Source organism: Bolinopsis microptera, chromosome 11 (genome assembly GCF_026151205.1).
Source record: "Bolinopsis microptera isolate Bmic1 chromosome 11, MBARI_Bmic_1.0, whole genome shotgun sequence".
In the NCBI taxonomy this organism is placed as follows: domain Eukaryota; kingdom Metazoa; phylum Ctenophora; class Tentaculata; order Lobata; family Bolinopsidae; genus Bolinopsis; species Bolinopsis microptera.
In genome coordinates, this window is record NC_087082.1 from 783,675 (window position 1) to 801,937 (window position 18,263).

An 18,263-nucleotide genomic window follows, 5' to 3' on the forward strand; every position below is an offset into this window, starting at 1 on the left:
TAACACTCAGTTTCAGCCGATTTTATCACAACGTTTCCTAAGAATAAGATTTCTAATAACTTGTGAGATTTTACTTTAAAATGCAAAATCATTTGCTTAGTTCTCCATACATTAATTCTTTAATGAATATCCTAGGCAACATGTAATGCTTAGGCTTTTGGGTTTCCCCGCACAGCATTCTTATTCAATCCCACTTCATTGGAGCCCCTAAGTATCTTGAATGAAATAGCCTGGTCACCCAAGTTGGGTTTCCATGAGTTACCACAGCCTGTAAGGAGTTCCTCCAATCCCACATCAGAGCCATCCCAGGACACGAATGCGTGTCCTCCAAAGGGCAAAAATGATTAGTTCAAGTTAGTCGTGCAACAATTAACATCAAGCTTCTTGCATCTGGACCATATCAAAACCAGAATCATAGTCAGGTATACAAAATAAATATCTTTCACTCCCAACCCAGTACCGTGTTTAAAGATTTTGTAAACTCGAATACATATAAAAATGAAATGGTATATGATGTCGCTTATTTTTAGCATTGCTCCGTTTCTTTTAGTACACTCCTATTCATTCAATTCATTTAAAAGAAATGTTGGTTGTAAAAGGTTAAGGTAGAGAGTTGTAAATGCTCTTACTTAGATGCTTTTCGTGTCGAGACAACAGTAATTGGTTACAGTTAAATGTGTTTCCTGTAACATGTTGAGATACTCCACTTTTATAAATGTAAATAAGGTCGTTGGAGGACCGTGAAGCTGCCTCCACCTGTCCATTTCGTCATGATTTTCAAGTCTGATGTTGGCAGACGATGCTTAACGATGTGGTGGCAGGCTTTCAATGGTTGTCTGATTGTCATGAGTTTGCGTAACCTTAAAAATCTATCTGCACATCTCACGTTAACAAATTGTGACTCAATAATTTGAATTTATTCTAAGTATCAAAATTTCTATATTAATTATAAGTAAGTACTAAGTATATTACACTTTCTTCATTCCAACATTCAGTATAATACATAAATAACATTATCTCTAAAAAATACATCATTTTCTCTGAAAATCAAAAGAACCACCTTCCTGCATGTGCTGGACACTCAGGTGTTGTCCCTCTCCGTGCACCAGGATACGTCCTGTCACGTTGTTGTTAGCAGGGCGGACTGTGTAGGGTTGACTTCCTGAGGTCAGAACCAGCTGCGGCCAACCTGTCACTTGACAGTCTCTAAAAAAGGGGTTTTATACTCAGGCTGGCAGCGAGAATGAAGTATGTTTATTTGATTTGATAAGATCTCTCAGATTGGATCACTAGATGTGATTTCGGTTTCCATAGTTTGTAATTAAAGTTCGGATGAGCCTGTTATTGTATTAGTTTCATACTGAAATTAATGGCCTCTTAAAAGTTTCGGTAGTGGCCGTGTATTGTAATAGTTTCTTACTGTATAGTGGGCCACTTTCCGACCAGTAATCCAGAGAAGGAGGGAGCCTCCATTGAACCAAACCCACTGGAAGTCACAACAAGAGAGGAGGTCATTGCGGATTTGTTTACCTAGTTACAGAAATACTATTAATGGTTATATTAATGAAAACATTTGCGGATATGTTTTACTAGTTTTACTGAAAATCTAAGTTAATGTGTATATATTAAATAGAAAAATTTGCGGATATGGTTTACCCTAGTTTCAGAAAATACTTCATTTATGAGTTATATTAAAGAAACATTTGGGATATTGTTTACCTAGTTACAGAAATACTAATTAATGTGTTTATTAAAGAACATTTGGGTTATTTTACATAGTTACAGTAAATACTTAATTATTGTGTTATTTTTAAAGTAACTTGAGGATATGTTTCATAGTTACAGAAATACTAATTAATGTGTTTTATTAAGAAACATTTGGCGGATATGTATACCTAGTTTACAGAAATACTAATTAAAGTGTATATTAAGAAGAAAATTTGCGGATATGTTTACCTAGTAACAGTAAATACTAATTAATGTGTTATATTAAAGAAACATTTGCGGGATTATGTTTACCTTATTACCTGAAAATACTAATTAATGTGTTATATTAAAGAGACATTTGCGGATATGTTTACCTAGTTACAGAAATACTAATAATGTGTTATTTAGAAAACATTTGCGATATATTGTTTACTAGTTACAGAAAATACTTAATTAATGTGTTATATTAAAGAAACATTTGCGGTTATGTTTACCTAGTACACTGAAATACATGATTAATTTGTTTATATTAATAGAATCATTAGCGGATATGTTTAACCTAGTAACAGAATATTACTAATTAATGTGTTATATTAAAGAAACATTTGCGGATCTGTTTACCTAGTAACAGAAATTACGTTTTATGTGTTTTATTAAAGAAACTTGGGATTATGTTTACATAGTAACTGAAAATAATGATTAATGTGTTATATTAAAGAAACATTGGCGGATATGTTTACCTAGTTACAGAAAATATGATTAATGTTTTATATTTAAGTAACATCCTGCGATATGTTTACTAGTTACAGAAAATTATAATTATGTTGTTATATTAAAGAAACATTGCGGATATGTTTACCTAAGTTACAGAAAATACTAATTAATGTGTTATATTAAAGAAACATTTGAGGATATGTTAACCTATATACAGAAATTACTTATTAATGTGTTATATAAAAGAACATTGCGGATAGGTTTACCTAGTTACAGAAAATACTAATTAATGTGTTATATTAAGGTTACATTTGCGGTGTATGGTTACCTGGTTACAGAAATTACTAATTTAATTGTTATATTAAAAGATACATTTGCGGATATGTTTACATGTTACGAATTATACTAATTATGTTTTATATTAAAGTAACATTTGCGGATATGTTTACTAGTTACAGAAAATATAACTTAATGTGTTATATAAGAATCATTTGCGGATATGTTTAAATAGTTACAGAAATATTACTAATTATGTGTCTTATATTAAAAAACATTTGCGATATGTTGACCTAGTTACAGAAATTACTAATTAATGTGTTATATTAAAGAAAACAATTTGCGGATATGTTTTACTAGTTACAGAATAAACTATTTAATGTGTTATATTAAAGAAGAAACATTTGCGGATATGTTTACTAGTTAAGAAAATATAAGTAATGAGTTATATTAACGAAAACATTTGCGGATATGTTTACCTAGTAAAGAAAATCATGTTTATTGTGTTATATTAATGATACATTTGCGGGATATGTTACTAGTAACAGATAATACTGATTAATGTGTTATATTAATGAAACATTTGCGATATGTTTACATAGTTACAGAAAATATATTTATTGTGTTATATTAAAGAAACATTTGCGGATATGTTTTCCTAGTAACAAGAAAATAATGATTAATGTGTTTTATTAAAAGAAACATTTGAGGATTTGTTACCTAGTACAGAAAATTCTGAGTAATGTGTTATATTAGAGAAAACATGGCGGATATGTTTACCTAGTTACAGAAAATAATTGTTTAATGTTTTATATATAAAGAACATTTGCGGATTTGTTTAACTAGGTACGAAGAAAAAATACTGATTAATGTGTTTTATTAAAGAAAACATTTCGGATTTGTTTACCTAGTAAACAGAAAATATGATTAATGTGTTATTTAAAGAATCATTTGCGGATTATGTTTACCAGTACTGAAAATAATAATTAATGTGTTATATTAAAGAAACATTTGCGGATTATGTGTACCTGTTACTGGAAAATACTGATATGTTTTATATTAAAGAAACATTTGCGGATATGTTTACCTAGTTACAGAAAAGACGAATTAATGTGTTCTATTAAAGAAAACATTTGCGGTATATGTTTACCTAGTAACAGAAACTACTGATTATGTGTTATATTAAAGAAACATTTGCGGATATGTTTACCTTGTAACAGAAAATATGATTTAATGTGTTATATTAAAGAAACATTTGCGGATATGTTTACCTAGTTACTGAAATACTGAGTAATGTTTTAATATCTTAAGAAAAATGTATGATTTATTTGAAACTTTCCAGATAGTTATATAGCCATAATACGGATAATCTGTGCAAGTTTGGGCGAATTTCTATGTACCAAATTGGACATATCTCTTCAAACACAAGAAAATATCTCCTAATCGGTACAATATGTGGTACCAAGGCATATAACAGAAAATTTACAAGACCCTAGAAACTGACTAGAGAGCGTCTGAGACTCCCTATTCTGGAACTGTCCCAGAATAGGGAGTCTCAGCTCCTGGACCACAGTGGAACCAGTGTCAAATTATTGACTATCGTCAAGGAGTTGATATATTCACTTGTGAGTTGTGAGGAGTGCTCTGTTCCTTGGCACTGATCAGTATAACAGTACACTTCAAACACAAGCAAATATCTCCAAATCGGTACAATATTTGGTATGTTCACAGTTGAACATACCTGGAACCACTTCAACAAACTCTCAGCAGGGCAATTTGTTTAGTTAATATGTACTAATATTCAGTGTATTACTACATTTCCACCAGAGGGCTCGCTATATAAATTCAGCTACTCAAGCTCAGTTTCCATCTGAACTTGGCGTGATTATCAAGCAATTGTCACCCTCTTATTTCACAGAGTGGACTGTAAAGTTAAATAGAAGTTACTGGGTTATGATCTGGCACTCAGGAGTGCTCTCAGCTCTGGAAAACTGCCCAGGTATCCGAACCTAAAATCTAACAAGTCATAACTTTCTAGCTAGTGCAAAGCTCTCTAGTCAGTTTCTAGGGTCTTCTTGTAAATTTTCTGAAACCTAATTCAATTCGCTGCACAGCACGATGATTATTATTAAAGAGAATGGATTTAAAGTTTAAACACTTTTTTCGCTCTCACAAGCTAAAGAATTACGTTGCAAGAATCCACATTCCACATCATAATAAAGTGGGAACGTTTACTAAACTAGGAATTACAAAAGGTTTTTCACATCTTAAAAATAATTAAACATATTACAGCAAAACCCCGATTTACCGTGCCCCTATATACTGCAAACCCCGATTTACCGCGGCCATTTCCTATGCCCAAATGGGGTTTACCATACATAATGTACACAAACAAAACCCAGATTTACCACAAACCCCGATTTACCGCAAACCCCGATTTACCGCGGCTATTTCCTTTTTCCCATACTCCGCGGTAAATCGGGGTTTTACTGTATTCGCAAGGTAGTAGCGTGCACACTGAACATTCTTCACTCGATCCACTAAATAAATAATATTCCGTGAAAGGGAGATTCAAAAATGAAATACACCTGAAACGTGATGACAAGGAACATCGTGCAATATGTACAATGCAGGTTATTATTTTTGGACTACCTACGTGATCAAATTACAGCGCCGGGAAAATCTTATCTCTGCTAATCGAATTGACTAGTTTCAATATTAATTATCCCTGTAACATAAGTATTGTATTACACATTTACACTGAGAGGTGTTGAATGGTTGGAGGTCACATGACCACATTAGTAGAGTTAATATTGTGAGTGATTTATGTGAAGAAAGAATGGTAATTTGACAAGAAACCGCGACCAAGGAACTTAAGTTGTCTGAACTTGGCGTGAGTCTTGAACAGTCGTCAGCCCTCATATATGTTTGAATATTATATAATATTTAATAAGAATGATGTAATACCAACGAAGAAACTGTTAACCTTGTATCAGATGTACTAACAATTTATGCATAAAATGTAATAAAGAAAGAATGGTAATACCTATCGAATATTATGGGTTTATATAGAAACCCGGAATACCAGAAAGTTCTCCAAAACACACAGATATTATGTTAATGGAATGTAAAAACGATATGGTCACTGTTACTTTCGCTTTTGCTCTCTGTCGTTTTGTCATATTAAATTACTGCACATCCATTATAACCATACAGTAATTTTGTTTGTTTAGTTTTTGCTGCATTGCTATGTCGTCTGGTTCGAACAGCCGTGGTTCTCGAGGTTCTCAAAGCTCGAAAAACTTTGCCGCTTCGTCCTTACCAGCAAGTAGGAGAGATGATATTTCGGAGCTTTATGGAGATGATCATGCTGATGCATTAAAGATTGGCAAAACGTTGCTTAACTCAAAAGGAATTATGTCTCGATTCGTGTTCACCCACAAAGCAATCTGGTGTGCCGAACTGATCCAATCCAATCTTTTAACTGATATCGGATGTTTTGGTGGTAAACTTTTGACATTAAATAAGACTCCTTACCTACAACACTGGGCGTTCGTGGCAAGGGGTACCATACCCGGGTTGGAAGACATACCTGCTTACTTTGTAGCTCAATTTGGAGAAGGAGATTACATTCCAACAGCTGAAGAGAAGGAGAAAAACCCAGACAGTAACGAGTTTCACGCCTTATTAGTGGAGAACGACAAGAGATATGCTGCATTACAGATCTGCTCAACGCAAGAGAGATCACATGTATGGGTGAAGCTGAAGCGAAGCACTCTAGAATCGATAATCACTGGCTATATATTCCCTTATGAAAATTCAGGAGATATTCTTCAACATCCTGGCGGAGTTCTTGTGAGCAAAGGATTTGATCCAAAAGAGTGGGCCACCATGCATAAACCTCTTAAACTTGGCGAACTTAATGAGCTAATGTTTAAAACAGAGTCTGCCGGCAAAGAATATGTTGCTGCTTCTCTTAAAGATACTGCTGTTGATATTGTTGGTACTGTAGCTGTTAAACCTATTCTTAAACCTATTGTTAAACTTGCTGCTTCTCTTAAAGATACTGCTGTTGATATTGTTGGTACTGTAGCTGTTAAACCTATTGTTAAACCTATTGTTAAACTTGCTGTCCAAACAATTACAAACAACTGTCAAACCTTTGCAACCTCTCTTTATGATCTGGCTAAATAATCTTTTTGGAAAATAATCGGGAGGTTTTTTTGAACGATTTTGACATGAATATTGGCTGCTCGTTTGATAGTGTCTTATTTTTTATGGTTTATTGCTTATCTAAATAATATCGTAGTATAATGTATTATATGTGCCACAAATTGGAGATAAGATTCACCCCGCACTGTAATTTTATCAGGTAGGTACGATATTCATGAACCAAAATTAATAACCTGCATTGTATTGCACAAAATGTACTCTATATCACTTTTCAAGTGTATTTCATCCACTCTACCTCACATATCATGGACGATTATTGATTAAGTCGATCCAGTGAAGATTGTGCATTACTTTGCAAATAATATTTTTTATTATTTTAAGATGTGACAAACCTTTTGTAATTCCTAGTTGCAGCTAACTCCTGCAATCAAGCTTATCATCTTCAAGCGATGATAAGCTTGATTGCAGGAGTTAGCAACTATTGAGTATTGATAATTGCGACGGTTTAGGGAAAGTTGAATGCTTCAGGGTGTCCAGATATGACACAAAGCTTACATGAGTATCTAACTAAAGAATCAAAATAGATACTTCATTAAAACAGATATTTTCTTGTAGCACAATAACAAGAGGGAATACTAAACCAGGGTACAACTATTTGAAATATTCTAACCTGTGCTGTATCCTCTTGTTTTAGTGTCCAGTATTTGCACTGGAAACTTATTACAATTCCTCTTTCGTGGGAGAGCTTCTTGGGGTGTCTGCATTTAAGATCTTGGCTGTCTACAATATAATATAACATATTCTACCCTCAGCTCCAGTGTGTCCTGTAATGTGCTCGAAATTAGAATTAGAATTGAAACATGCAACCGAACAGAGGAAAGAGTTTGCAGAATTTTTAAAAACTTCAATATTGCAGTCATTTTATGGGCAGTGTCGTGAATTTTCGGATCAAACTTTAGAAATACAAAACTTAGTACTATAATTATAATAATAAATCAAATTGTGCCAACCTGGACTAGATTAAACTGCTTCATATTTTCAAATGTGAGAAAACTCCCTGGACTCTTTCTGTAGTCGTTCAGTGTCAGGTGCATGTCAACAGCTGCTGCTGTACCTTGCATATAGTTTTTTGGATTTCCGTTTTTCAGTCCTGTTCATAACCACCCTACGCGCGTGGGGTGGACTCCTGGGGTGGACTTTTATTCAGCGCGTATTTTGTAGCCTGTTCAACTTGACGTTTTGATTCGTTACTATCTCAATGTCACAGATACACAGAATGTGAGGTGATCATCTTAAAGAGAAACGTCTCAGCTTTCACCTGGTGTAAAGTTTATCTTTGTACTCAAAATATAGCTCGCTCAGTGTGCAATAGAAGTTGACAATACAATAACCACGTCTGCGACCGGTCGTCAGATACCGGAGTGTTGCACAAAATTGGGTCCCTAAATTAAAATTCTATGACACAGTTACCATGCAGAAATGTCTGGAGTAACATTTGGTGAAAATTTGAAGGGTCTACTGTAAATATTGCAAAAGTTATTGAAAACAAACTAGCTTAATCAGAAGTTTTTGGGAAAATTTCAAATTTTGTACGTAGTGGGGTCTACAGGGGTGGACTCTTGCGGCGCGCATCTGACGGAGTGGCTTTTTCAACAGCCGTCAGTACGGCCAATATCAGAGCACAAATTATTGTGAGTAAGACCTTAATGATCAGCTATGAACCCCTCACTAGAGTAGTAACCGTATCTAAAAACAAGGAAATGTTATTCCGTCAAAGCTCAAATTTTTTACTCTTCTCAGTGCAGTTAGTGTTACTATGAATGTACTAGCTAAGTATCGTTGATCGTAGCTGCATTACACAGTAGAAAGCAACCAAGGAAGACTGCTGATTAACGAAGCAATTTCAACGTGAACAGTTCCAAAATACATAATCATGGCGACGATAGTTCAACTTGAACCTTTATAGTTTTTACAGTCTAAAATCACAATAAAATCACGTGAACTGCAAATCACAAAATCAAATTACTCAAATCTGATAGTCCCGTTACAGTACGCTTTCGTGACAACCTCAACGCTTAAAAAATAAATATTATCCAGTCTTGTGACCACCGATGGCCCTAACTCTCCCTTGTCCGCGAGGAGCATCGTTGCGACCATGGGGTTTCAGTTCTTTGTTCTTCCCACTCGGCTTCGATAGATCGAATTGGCTGGAAGTCAATCTATCAGAAAGACCTTTGTCGATCTCAGGGGCGTGGTAAATTGTGGATGTCGGAGTATAAAGCTTCCTGAAAAGATTGAGACATTCACTCGGTCTGTTGTAAATATCAAATAGTCCTTGTAGGCAGAGATTTAACTTATGTTGGGTTTGATAACTAGAGAAGGCGATTTGATATTCATTGATAGTATAAGCATATAAGCATAAGTGATAAGTTTATATACCCTTTTTATGGTACCTCGAGGCTCGATATCTGTATTCAGTAATCATCACTCAAAATCTACTTATTAAATTTATTAACTAAACAAGTTAATGTATTACCGTCCTAGAGAGGTTTCCTGAGAATTTGAAGTCTCTGTAGGTTGCTGGCATGTCTACTAAGCTCTTCGATTGAGGAGTTTTGGACCCCTCGGCGGTCCAAATGATTTATAATGCTGTGGGCATTTTCAACATCTATCGAGGTAAACGCCCTCGCAGCATAACCTGTAGAGAATGAACATGTCATCAATGTGAAGTTCAATGATAAAAATCAGAGTGGCCGATTTCAACGGGCAGAATTCTAATATCATGGCCATGGGGAATGGACTATTTTTTGTCGATTTTGCAAACCAAACTGGCAAACGATTGTTGATTTTCGTCACTAGTCTAAAATGAATGCAAACGTTCGGCCGAACATTTACATGATTAGAAACTTACCGGTTTCTTTCGTTATTATGTACAGACATGGCCGGGCTTGGGTTCCGCATACGATATCTTCTATCAGATTAAAGTTGAACCCACACTTTGTACTGCTCGTGGGAGGAGGAAAGCAAACGGAGACCTTTTCCATGAGCATCTCGTGTAGTACCATCATCATGTCGATTCTGATATCAGCTGCAAAATTCGTCTATTACTAAATGCTAGCTTTTCGAACTTCGTATCTTGGAAATAACAACTTCTATGAAAGAACACACACACACACACACACACACACACACACACACACACACACACACACACACACACACACACACACACACACACACACACACACACACACACACACACACACACACACACACACACACACACACACACACACACACACACACACACACACACACACACACACACACACACACACACACACACACACACACACACACACACACACACACACACACACACACACACACACACACACACACACACACACACACACACACACACACACACACACACACACACACACACACACACACACACACACACACACACACACACACACACACACACACACACACACACACACACACACACACACACACACACACACACACACACACACACACACACACACACACACACACACACACACACACACACACACACACACACACACACACACACACACACACACACACACACACACACACACACACACACACACACACACACACACACACACACACACACACACACACACACACACACACACACACACACACACACACACACACACACACACACACACACACACACACACACACACACACACACACACACACACACAGACAGATACACACACCCACAAACACATACAGACATAGACACACACACACAGAGACACAGACATACAGGCATACAGGCATAAACACAGACACAGACGGACACACAGACAGACACACAGACAGACACAGTTACACACAGACAAGGACACACAGACACACACCCACAAACACATACAGACATAGACACACAGACACAGGCATAAACACAGACACACACAGACACAGACGGACACACAGACAGACACAGTACACACAGACACACACAGACACACACAGACACACACAGACACACACACATAAACACACATAGTTCACTTCAGTGCACTACATTACAATTACAGACACACGCAGTACAATCAGAGACACACACACGATACAAAGACAGACACAGACACAAACACACAGAGTACACTTCAGTACAATCACAGACGCAGGCACAAAGACATATACAAGAAGAGCAGATTGAAGTATCTTCATTTGCAGATGTTGACGCATTGATCTGTGGGATATGTTCTTCAGTCTGTAACTGATCATCTGCTAGAACTGTCTCATCTGGATCAACCGGAGGAGTATCTTCCGGCAGGAGTCTGAGTGGGTCTATCGGGACAGCCATGGATCGCTCTCCCTACCTTGTTGAATTAAAGACAAAGGTCAACGACGGATGTCGCATGTTAGTCCTGTAACTAAATGTAATCCAAAATAGTGAATAAATAATTTTTACATCTGAACGATTGTATGTCTGAATGGTGATTTTTAATCAATGAACAAAAGTTCAGGATTTTACCTTCTGTTAAGCTGTTAGCAATGACTCTAGCACCCTCTCCCTACAAAACGACCATATCTCGGTCTGAAGCTTTAAACCGTCTTGCCTCAGCAGCCATCTAGCACAGTCGACCTGTCCTGTTAATTGTGTGATCATCAAGTTACCAAATTTAATCCTTCAATATTCAAATAATTGATAATTAGACAAAACAGAGTTTAGAGCTCGACGTATGCTTCAGGGTTTCACACTGTGCTGTAATCAAACGCATGACTAAAACCTCTTGCTACTATTACCAATAAACCCATATTGTTAAGGCGGTCGAATGATTTACCTGAGTTGATCGCGTCCATGAAAGGGTTAAACTGCGTTCTGTCCAGCTTGTTAATGTCCGTTCCAGCAGCCAGCAGTGCCTCCGCCTCCGTCACTCTCCCTGCTTTGCATAGCCAGTGAAGCGTAGAGCTCCCCTCTAAGCTCTTTGACGATCCGACGAAGGATCCAGATTCCCTTCTTTTCTTTTGAGATTGCTTCAATTCTTCCTGGAGTATGCGGATTACCATTTATATACAGGGTGTACCGTAGAAAGTGTGACTTTTTTCCACTTCTGTAATTTTTTTACAAAATCAAACTTCATAGTTATTTTTAACTAAATTTTGTTGGAAATATATTTGAATTAATGATAGTAATAAAAAATATGGTTAATAGTGAAGCACCTTCCAAAAAAAGCCACCCTTCCCAAAAATTAAATATTTTAGTCTGAAATTGACATTATTCATGGCTGAGGTCCAAGATTTTCAAAATATAATAAAAACGTTTTAAAGACCTTCCTCAAAATTCTGCCCGGACAATCTCTTCTAAATGATCCATAACACATATTTTGAAAGTTTCAGGGTGATTAATCAAAAACAGTCGGAGAAAAAATATTTTTAGACTCGATTTTCACTACGCCAGATAAACTCGATTTTCACTACGCGTGATAGAAAATCGCTCGCACAGTACAATTACTTATGAGCGCTGACCTTTGACCAGCGATAACTTCGGCTAGGAACAAAATTTTTTGATAGGAACAAAAGCTGATGATAGACATTACTCTTTACTGTCAAAAATAGCTAAAATATTGATTTCGAAATATTTTTTCTTGAGACCCCTAAATTACAGCAAGCTTAAGTTCCTAAATTAGCACCATAACAAAATAGCAATTTGTGAGAAATCAAAAATTGATGGGGACTTGAAATTTGGTATGCATAAATTCGACACCTAGTGACACAATGTGATGAAGAGTTTTTAGCAACTGCTCCTTCATAATATTTTGTATCATTTCTCAAAAAAGTCACACTTTCTATGGTACACCCTGTACTTCCATACAGGGCGCGTGAACAATCAGCAATGAATTATCAATTAATCAATCTAGTTTTTGAGTAGAAAGTCCACAGATTGTGATACATTGGATTTGATATTGGAAAAGACATAGCTTACCAAATACCTTTTCATGGGCTTTTTGGAGGACAGGGATGACTTATTCCTGCGTGCCATTACACCATAACTATCTGCTGTAACAGCAAAAATTAGAATTATGTCGGACATAATTCTAAAAAATTGGAACATCGTAGTTAATCAGTGTGGTGCTAACAACAGAGAGCGATTTGAACGGTAGGCAATTTCATAAATTCCATTAACGCGATATAAGGATGATTGGAACAGGCTAAAATCTACTATGTAGCATTGATAACTGGCTATATCGCTGCATTAAACGATAAAAGTATTGCTAACTATGGATATTCTAAGTGATCTAGGCAGAGGGGAACCGGCACAGCCAGATTGCGTTGTCTTCAGTGACTAAGTTTCACGATAGTAAAATTGACCTTATTTATTTTTAAAAAGGATGCACAGTTCAAGCAATAAATCGATCAGCTGCTCATATGATATTTGCATTTAAAGGAGGGCCCAGTGCAGTGACAAGTAAGTCTGTTAAGGCAACATTTAGTTCTGAGATTAGCTGAGTCTTGACAAAGATAAGTTGAGTTTCGAGAAAGTGCACACGGATAAAGTTATCAAGTGAAAATGATAAGACTAAGTTAGGGTCCAGTCAACAGAATGGCAGCTGTAACAGAAACAGTTCATTGGATAGGAGAGTAGGGGATTATGACGGAGTGAAGTTTATATAGCAGGGCAAACAAAAAACAACTGACAGCACTGAGCAAGTGAACTGGAAAATTGAGGAAGGGAAATAACTGTGGTTGTCAGCCCTTTCCGTAGCAATCAGGATTTCCCACGAGATCGATCAGGCAATCAGGATTTCCCACGAGACTGCTCCATCCGATGCGCGCACTTTTGTCACGTGACGGCCACGTGACGCTCAAATCGTTGTCACGTGGTACAGAAGGGAGGTTCCTAGAGCGTTGATCTCGACAAGAGGGAGTTTCTCACGGTTTATCTTCAATAACTATCGCTATTTTTATAGTAGAGAGTTGAAACTTTCACCAAATGTTTCCCTAGACATTTCTGCATGGTAACTGTGTCATAGAATTTTAATTTAGGGACCCAATTTTGTGCAACACTCCGGTATCTGACGACCGGTCGCAGACGTGGTTATTGTATTGTCAACTTCTATTGCACACTGAGCGAGCTATATTTTGAGTACAAAGATAAACTTTACACCAGGTGAAAGCTGAGACGTTTCTCTTTAAGATGATCACCTCACATTCTGTGTATCTGTGACATTGAGATAGTAACGAATCAAAACGTCAAGTTGAACAGGCTACAAAATACGCGCTGAATAAAAGTCCACCCCAGGAGTCCACCCCACGCGCGTAGGGTGATAACTTGTTGAATAGTTAACATATAAACTAGGTGGATACGTTTCAATGCGCCACAATGACATAAGAGAAACTGTTGCTTTCTTCCTCCAAGAAGCTAAGTAAAGACATAAGGATAGAACAAGCACTCCTGACAGTCTTACCAAGGTCATTCTCAAGGAAGACCAACACCCAGGATGAAGCCCGTCTTTATGTAGCAGCTGTCAGTCGTCGGATTGTATGCACCCTTTAAAAGAACATTCTTTGACATCAGGGTCACACATCCTAACTACGACACAAATACATTGAAGCCACTAGATAAGATCTATAGAGAGCATGAGAAAGAAAAGAAAGATTTGTATGAAGAAAGAGTATTGGGGGGAGGTGCTGTTAAAATAATAATAATAATAATTTAAACTTTTATATTATAGTGGCACAACAACTTAAAATGCACAGGTGTGCCACCAAAACAGTTCAGGATACAATAAAACCTGAAAAAGCAACCCAAATTTATATTATAAACCAGATAAGGGTGATTAGACTTGATCCACTAAATAAACGATAATGTGTATGCATTTTCCAGTAGAACCAAATAGGGAAAACTAGGATTAAAAAATATTAAGATACAATATTATAAGCACGTTTGAAAAGAAATGTTTTCAGATACACTTTAAAAGAGTCCAATGTTGTACAATTCTTAATCTCAAATGGTAGTTCATTCCATAATTTAGGGCCAACTTTCTGAAAAGATCTTTCTCCATATTGTGTGTGCACTCTAGGTTCAGTCAAATAGATAAGATGATTATAGTTTGCAAATTTAAACATTGTACTTAAATAATCTGGTCCCATGCCATTAAAGTAAAATACAATTTTTAAGTAAAATACATTTATAAACAAGAAGTAATAATTTGTACTGAATTCTGTAACTGATAGGCAGCCAATGAAGGTCTTTCAGAGTATCTCCTAAATGATCATGTTTATATAGTCCTACTATTGCTTTAGCAGCAGCATTTTGAATGAGTTGAAGCTGATGGATGAGGTAGTCACTGATTCCAAAGTAAAGGGCGTTGCAGTAATCCAATTTGCAGACAATAATGCTATTAACAATGAGCTTAAGCTGAGCTTTACTAAAAAGATACTTTCTTCTGATAACATTCCTGAGGAGTCTAAAACAATGTTTTTTAGGGACATGATTTGAGGCTCACAGGTAAGGTGATGGTCGATTTGCACACCAAGATTTTTTGTTGTGCTGACAAATCTGATACACGTGTCATTTGACAGCAGTACTCCTCCTAAAGATATCTGATTCAACACATGAGGTGAGGCAATCACAAGTATTTGGGTTTTTCCTGGGTTGAGCTGTAGGCAGTATTCAACCATCCAGCGCTGTATGGTCCTGGCGCAATTTACAAGTTGAATACCCAAAACATTAACCTGATCACAAGGTTTGAAGGTTTTGTATACCTGGTGGTCATCTGCATATCCTTGCACGTTGAATCCAGATTCCTCTATAGTCCTATACAGAGATCGGATGTATATGTTGAACAAAACTGGTCCTAACACTGAACCTTGTGGTACACCAAATTCAAGAATGATTGTATCACTTGTCGTGGAGCCTACCCTAGTTCTTTGAGTTCGTCCTACTAAGAAGCTTTTAAACCATTTAAGAGCAGTTCCTCTGATATGTAACTCTTCAGAAAGAATCTTGAGCAACTTTCTGTGTTCTACTGTGTCAAAGGCTGCAGATAGATCAAGCATCATAAGAACAGTGGAGGATTTGCTGTCACATGCCAGAAGTAGGTCATTTGTTACTTTGAACAAGATGGTCTCAGTAGAGTGAAACTTTTTATAGGCAGATTGTTGAGGAACATTGAGATCGTTTTTAACCAAGAGGTCATATAACCTTTTTAGCACAACTCTTTCGATCAGTTTACCGAGAAAAGAGAGGTTGGAAATAGGTTGATAGCTCTTGAAGTCATTAGGATCAAGTTTGTGGTCTATTAAAGTATATTAAAATGTAGGTTTTTTCCCCTAAATAATAATAGCTGCCCACAATAAACTAACTGCTAAAAAATGCAATTCTTAATCGATTCTGAAAATTTCGGGCAAAAATATTGAAAGCAAGTAGACCAAAGTGGCTCTTGCTTGTGAACAGTGCATCAACTACCCGCTGAAGCGGTGGGTTGGGAGTCCCCCTGGAATCATTTTGTTCGTAAAATTGTATACAATATAAAATAGTACAGTAAAATATCTACAAGGAAACGTCTTGCAGTTCAAAATGTTGAGCCGTTGATCTTCTTCTGATTCCCCTCAGTGCAATGAGTGTACTTCTTAACAGATCAAATCTGATCCATGTTCTGATATGATTTATGACTTGGCTTCTTTTTTGTGGTCACCTAAATCTCGCACAGAGGTGCGAGAAAGAACTTTGTCAATATATATAGTCTAGTTTTAAACTAATTACAACACTACAAATCTATTACATTTATTGAGTTTCAGGAAGCAATGTCAATGGCGGGCCAAAAGGGGCACGAGGCCCTGGCCAGTAAGAAGCTCAAGAAGACTCTAAAGCCAAAGAAGAACTCTGTTATACTTCCTGTATTTGAAGACGGCTCGTGTAAACAGTGTGGGAGTAATGACACTGTGAATGAATCGATTATCTGTAATGTCTGTGATGGGATGTTTCACTCCGCTTGTCGCAAAAAAACCGGTGTTCAATTTCCTGAGTCCATTTGTACAAATACCTTCCGTGCTAAGGTGAGACCTATGATTGCAGATCAAGCTCGTTGGGGTTATTTTCTATTCGTATGTGAAGATTGCATTTCACTGGTAGATGACACCCGTTCTTCCAAAAACTTTTCTCCACCTGGTCCACCTGTACCATCTGTGGTAGATGCTTCTAAGTCCAACCCTGTGATGAGTCATGATAATGGTCATGATGAAGCTCCTGATATTCTCTCCAAAGTTGAGCATCTGATGAGGGCAAACAACTCTGCCCTTCTGGAATCATTTCGTGAGGAAATGCATAGCATTATTGTCGACAAGCTTGCTCTATGTGCTCCAGCCTCTGAAGAAGAGCGAGTTTCTAATGTTAACAAAGAAAACTTGCAATCCCGGTCTCCAAGTGCACTGTCCTCTTACAGCAATTTTGCTGAAGCTCTTGTAGGTGGTGCTAGTTCTCCTCAGCCAAGTAAAGTGTCCGCTAACATAAATCAAATTAGCAAGGAAAGTAAAGAGATATTGGTGCTAGATAGTCCCTTTCCTTCTGCTGATATTTCATCTGCTCCAGATGTTCTATCTGAGTTGCTCTATGACACACGATTGATTGCTATGAAAACTAGCCTACTAGATTCACATAAGAAGATAACGCTAGTTTTTCCATCTTCATCTGATAGGCTGAAGGCTAAAAGTCTTATTGAAAACTCTGATGTCATTAAATTACTTGGTTTTCACATCACTCTCTCTCACAGAAAGCTCTCCCTAAGGTCACTGTGTCTAATATTCCCAGTCAGATATTCGAAACCATTGATCGCTCTGGTTTGCCCGCTGAAGATTTCCGGTTACAGACTAAAAAAGCTCTTCTAGATATTATTCCCTTGAAAAATCTTGGACTTAAACACTTGCTAGATAATGAGCATTTCTTTGAAATTGTGTACATAAATGTTGGACTAAGGTACACTACTGCTGGGATCAAGGTCTCTCCTCAGATTAGGAACCTATTGACAGGAGACGGCAAAATCTTTATTCTGAATAGTGCTTGTCCTGTAAAGGATAAATTCATCATCAAGCAGTGCTATAATTGTCAGAAGCTCCACCATATTTCCCAAAATTGTCCTGAGAAAGAAACTCTGGTTTGTATGTATTGCAGCGGTAGGCATAGAACATCAGACTGTCATTACAAGGAAGACCCTAGCAGACATAGATGTCGCAATTGGAGTCTGTCAAAAGATCCAAGAATCTCATCTCACTGCAACACTCACCATTCCAGCTCAGAGCAGTGCCCCATCATGCAACAGGCATTGAATCATGATTGCCCAGATTATAAACGACTGTACAGGAAAGCATCAGAGAGA

The 18,263-nt window shown here is 37.0% G+C and overlaps 1 protein-coding gene and 2 long non-coding RNA genes across 3 annotated transcripts in view; 1 reads left to right on the forward strand and 2 right to left on the reverse strand.

Moving 5' to 3' along the window:
* Positions 1–18,263, forward strand: part of LOC134822730 (phosphatidate phosphatase LPIN1-like) — a 582,707-nt gene that overhangs the window by 100,254 nt on the left and 464,190 nt on the right.
* Positions 8,902–10,092, reverse strand: LOC134822948 (uncharacterized). Its single transcript, XR_010161241.1, has 3 exons — positions 9,782–10,092; positions 9,407–9,568; positions 8,902–9,155 (listed from the first exon to the last, which is right to left on the reverse strand). It is a non-coding gene; the product is annotated as an uncharacterized LOC134822948 (long non-coding RNA).
* On the reverse strand, positions 11,113–11,838 carry LOC134822748 (uncharacterized). The gene is made up of 3 exons (XR_010161218.1): positions 11,730–11,838; positions 11,420–11,535; positions 11,113–11,264 (listed from the first exon to the last, which is right to left on the reverse strand). It is a non-coding gene; the product is annotated as an uncharacterized LOC134822748 (long non-coding RNA).